Here is a 5824-nt window from a genome sequence, read left to right as displayed (position 1 = left end):
GATGCCAGTATTTTGTTAGTTGATTAAACACATTATAAATAGCTTGTAATGAAACTCAAGAATTTGGGGAATGGTCAATGTCTGTGATTTCTCTTTGGCCATGCTAACAAATACACCTCAAACATTTCAAAGCACAACTTCAATACTCATGTCACTATGATGAAGAGGGCAAGACAAGGGAGGAGCATTCAGGAATTGCAAAGCATCCTTTCCTGCCAGCCAGCCAGTTAGCCATGCCAACTTCATAACTACAAACTGACATGATGATTACCACTACATGAGCTCCAGCTCTTTCCTACCTTGGAGATCTCAGCAGAATCTCCCAATGCCTGAAGAAGGATGCTTGTGCCCGAAAGCTTGCTAAGAACTTTTTTCCGACTACTCGGTCTAATAAAAGATATCATATCTACCCAAAGAATCTTGCTTGTCTATGTCCTTAGACCACCATAGCTACCACCAACAACCCTGAAGCTCTTACAAATAACTGTTTCTGTTAAAAAATACTGTGAAGATCAACAATTAAAACTATTATCTTTATACACAAGATGTCACCTTTCACACACCCATCACTAGATCCATAGACCATGCTCATTTCCCACCTACTACCTGATGGCAGTTTCCATGAGAGAAGAACCCTGTGCTCCACTGCTGACACTACCTACACCATGGCTATCCAAGTTCTAGGTGGCTGGGGATTGCGTGCAGCACAGGTCACACTAGCAGAGACCACACACCCCAGGGTTTCATTTGTCCAAGCCTCAGGCTCCCAGGATGCACTCCTTCCCTTGTACCACTTAATGTACAGGCACCTGCTGCACCACATGGCCCTTTCTGGCACCACACATGCCATTAGCCCCTCCTTATCATGAACACTGCCATACCATGAACGCTGGTGCTTCCCCATTGCACTGCATGTATGCATACAAACTTCACTTCAGATTCCTGGCTGCAGGCTCTCCCAGTACTGTGAAATGCACCACCCCAGCCCCTGAAGTGAGAATAGAAAACAAAAGCTGGGGAGAAATGGGGCAGCCAAGAGAATCTGGCTGTAGCAGCAGCCAGAGTGATGGAGAAATGGCAGCCAGATGAGAGTCTGGGGCCAACGCATTTACCCCTCATGGGCTGCATGCAGCCTGCAGGCTGCCTGGTGGACAGCCCTGATTCACAAAATGCAGTGCTGAAATGAGACATGCAGGAGCTCTCAAAATACACGCTCACCTCTTTCCTTTGAACACACGCACGCACGCACGCGCACACACACACAGCAGAGGCAAATAATTTCCTATGCCCAGATCGATTCATGTCACAATTACACCTCTACCAAGACAATTACACCTAATACCTCCACCATTCCATACAGTTACACCTATCACAGAAAATGCAACTGGAATGATTACAAATGAAATGCAGATAATTGCACTTGCCAGCTCCATTGAAACTGAGTTAAAGTGCCTGGGCATGTACCTTTACTGAAGTCAACACTCTGGAAAACTAAAAAAACTCCTCGCCAGGCAGAATTACTCTGTTTAAATTGTTTTTTTTTAGAGGGGGTTGGGGGTTTTTTTTGTGTTTTTAATATGTATTGCAGTAATTGGGGTCAGACTCATATAGGAAGAGTAGTTCTTTGAGAAAAGGGAGTTTCCAGGAGAGGGGAAAACAGAATGGGGAACTTGTTCTCTAGATTCTAGAAGACAAATGGAGACCAGACTGGGTCCCAAGAGCTCCTGGGCTTGCTGCAAGACTATATTGCATAATGCAGGGCCAGGCAGAGATGTTTAGCTAGTTAGGTATACCGTAGATTGTATTTATTCTTATTCTGTACCTTAAGAGCCCATCTGAAGCTTGCAATTAAGGGTAAGATTGGATGAATCCACATATACATGTAGACTTCTCACAACGCTAAACAAAAAATTCTTACATTTTAATCTGGTAACTAGTAAATCTACTTTATTCAGAAAATTTTTTTGTAATGGTATGTCACTAATCACAGACTCCCAAAGGGAAGAAGGATAAACGTACTATTCAACAAAACATGGGCAACTGGTGCCTCCTGAATCTGGGGGGGTACCCAGAGAAGCCGGCAGTGGCAGTGGGGACAGGGCTGGTGAGCACCTGCAGAAGCTGCTTGCAGTGTCAGCAGCAGGGACGGAGTTGGCGAGCACCCGCAGAAACCATCTGTGGCATCTGCAGCAAGGACAGGGCTGGCAAGCACCCGTAGAAGCTGCCGGCAGTGGCAGCGAGAACAGGGCTGGCAAGCACCTGCAGAAGCCACTGGTAGTGGCAGGGATGGCCCTGTCAGGGGAAGCACATCCCCACACCCCTGCATGCTCCTCCACCTGTCGCCTATGCAACAAAACATAATAAGAAATTGTTACAGATAGGGACTTGCATACAGATCCTGGTCTAAAAGCGGAGGAACTGCAAAATTTCACCTTGCAATGGCAAAATGTCACCTTAAAACGTTTGAGGCCATAATATCTAAAACTAGATGTACTCACAGAAACCATAAAGGGCACAGGAACACGAGCAGTTTTGTATATGTGACAGTAGGGATTTTGTATGTAGCAGAATTGACGTTTACCTTTATAATAACACCAATGAAACTCCATGAAATTAATACTCTAAGGCAGTTGTTTTCAACTTTTTTTTCATTTGCAGACCCCTAAAGCATTTTGAATAGAGGTTCAGACCCCTTTTGGAAATTTTGAATGAAGGTGTGGACCCCTTTGAATTTTAAGTGTGGGTATTCACATACTTTTGATTGATCATAGTCATCTTTAGCAGACCTCCAGAGGCCTGTGGACTGCAGGTTGAAAAACACTGCTTTAAGGAAAACTAGGTTGCAAATCATGCACTTGGTTTGCCCAGGGTTTCAACTAGGTTGAAAATTCAGCTAATGTAAGTTTTCTCTGGAAACTTATTTTTTTTCTACTTGGGACATTCTAATATACTTTTTACCCCTTGCTATATTTTTCCTTAGAATCACTGATTTGTCCAATGCACAGGCAGCATACATGAGGGTAGAATTAGGGGTTACTCAGGAACTCTCATGTTGGCATTTACTCATGTTTGAGTACTTAACTTTGTAAATTAATATTTTTTTCTTTTTACAAGTCTTTATGCAGTTTAGGAACAGAAAATTTGCATTGCCTAGATAAGCTTTCAGGACGTTTCTTCAAAATCATCATATTCATAATAGTTTCTAGGGTCGGAAGGGACCTGAGCAGATCATCTAGTCCGACCCCCTGCCATGGCAGGAAGAGCACTGGGGTAAATGACCCCAATAAAGTGGTCATCCAACCTCCTCTTAAAAACCCCCAGGGTGGGAGCCTGCACCACCTCACTTGGAAGCTGGTTCCAGACCCTAGCCGCCCTGACCGTGAAGTAGCGCCTCCTGATGTCCAACTTAAACCTTCCCTCCGCCAGCTTGTGACCATTGTTCCTGGTCACTCCTTGCGGCGCTCGGGGGAACAGGGACTCCCCCAGCGCCTGCTGATCCCCCCTAACCAGTTTATAACAGGCCACAAGATCCCCCCTCAGCCTTCTCTTTTGAAGGCTGAACAGGTTCAGGTCCCGCAACCTTTCCTCATAGGACCTACCCTGCTGTCCCTTGATCATACGAGTGGCCCTCCTCTGGACCCTCTCAATGCTGTCCACATCCCTCTTAAAGTGCGGCGCCCAGAACTGGACGCAGTACTCCAGCTGCGGCCTGACCAGTGCCGCATAGAGGGGGAGGATCACCTCCTTGGACCTGCTCGAGATGCATCTGTGGATGCACGACAAGGTGCAGTTGGCCTTCCTAGCCGCCTCCCCACATTGCCGACTCATGTTCATCTTGGAGTCAATAATGACTCCCAGATCCTTTTCCACCTCCGTGCTGACAAGAGGGGATAATGATAAACTTCATCCTTCAAAGTTTGAGAAAGTTGATGGAACTTATATTGTGTCCCATACCAACATTATATAAGTGAGATCTTTGAGATTACAATAAAAATATCCAGTTGGTACATTGATAGACCAGTAGTTTTCAGCTTTTTAGACTTGCAGCATTCCTACATAACTTCTGTGAGTACATACAGAAGTACAGGCAGGAGTACATATTCCTCTCATAACCTTCTGCTTCCTCCCATTGTTCAGTATTGTGACTCTCTTGATCCCCATTCTCTTGCAAAAAGCAAAAAAAAAAAAAAAAAGAAGTCTTTTGCAGGGTTTGTGTACGCAGATTTTAGATTGTAACCTCCTTGGGGATGGGCTGTAGGCCTCAGCCTGACCTTGCACAAATATAAATCCCCATACAAAAAGGTAAATTAAGATAGGGTTAAATTTGAGAGCATGTATTATTAATTGAATAGGAAAAACTGGAATATTTCAACTATTCTAAAAACAAGCATTATAAACCTGAAAATTCAGGGTTAAAATTACAATAAGAACATGGCTGTTAAAGTAAAGCGTGCACAATAAAGGAACCTAAAAGACCATACTTCACTACAGAGTTGACTGAAATGTACAGTTTTGTCATTTTAATGTTTGAGGTGAGAGATTATACTCATTTCTGTACAAACATTAGATTTTTCCCCTCATATTTTCCTTTGTGGTACCACTACGGGGCAGAGTGAAGGCTGTTTTTTGTTTGTTTTCTTAATGACTCTCGTACATGAATGCCAAACTCTGCAGCTGAGTCATTCTAGTGGATCTGAAATTAATTTGCATTTGACTTGTTGAGAGGACTGCACGAGCAAGACATTTATAACATGACACAGAGGGAAGGAAAGCCCATTCCCCACAAGATTTTGTTGTCCTTTAAGCTAGTGGTGTCAAACATGTCTGGCCCCAGGGTCCAGAAGAGTAGTGTGCAAGGCTGGGTGGATGAATGGTGTGGGACTGGTTCATAGGCTGGACGATGATGTACCATGCCATCTGTATCCCTGTTCATCAAAATCCTAGATCCACTCGTGCACGCTGGGACCCCGGGCAAGTCTGGCAACCTCCCAGTCCGGGCTGGACACAGGCATGGGTCACCAGAAAGGAGGCCCAAAAATGGTAGTGCTTTTATTATCATCATCATTACCTCTGACAAAGGGGGACCCAATACTAAAAGTTTGCCTGGACTACCAGGGATCTAGGTACAGTGCTGCTCCTAGTGCCTCAGTGACTGTGCCCAGGAGCCTCCCATAGGCCCTATGAGGATGCGTAGGGCAGGAGACTCCACTTAGGAGACATAACAAAGGGGGGGGGTGGAAATCTCTCTTGAAATGACACATTTGCCTTTGATGTGCCCAAACAGCAGCCCCAGAAAGACTAAAATGGAGCTGCCTAAACTGGAGCACATGTGATGGGCAACTTGGTCCTCGGTGCCTGGGTACTTCAAAGACCAACATCTCATTTCAAGAGGGATTTCCCCAGCTTCCTTAGGTCTCGAGCAGAGCCCCCCACCCTGCATATCCTCCTGGCACCCATGGGAGGCCCCTGGGCACAGTCTGCCAGGTACTGGGAGGTTGCCGGACTGGCCCGGGGTGGCTCTAGGGTTTCACCTTGGGCCCGACTGCGGGGCTAGCGGCCTCCCCCTGCTTTGGCAAGGGAGAAGCAGCCCCCTCAGGCAGGGCAGCCTGGCACCGGACTGGGGAATGGGCTCTGGGGAAGGGCCGTGCGTTGAGGCGGAAGCCCCTCAATTTCCCGCGAGCGGGCGGGCAGAGGGGGGCGCACATAAACTCCCCCCCGAAACGCGCCCCGTAAAGCATGACCACGCATGCGCGGCGCGGGAAGGGGGCCGCCGGGGGGAGGAGCCGGGCGGTGGCTGAGCATGTCCGGCGCGCGGGGCGGCGGC

This window comes from Gavialis gangeticus, unplaced genomic scaffold, assembly GCF_001723915.1.
Source record: "Gavialis gangeticus isolate Ggan-Ray unplaced genomic scaffold, GavGan_comp1, whole genome shotgun sequence".
NCBI classification, from domain to species: domain Eukaryota; kingdom Metazoa; phylum Chordata; order Crocodylia; family Gavialidae; genus Gavialis; species Gavialis gangeticus.
The sequence above is the reverse complement of the archived record's forward strand: the minus strand, read 5'-3'. Positions refer to the sequence as shown.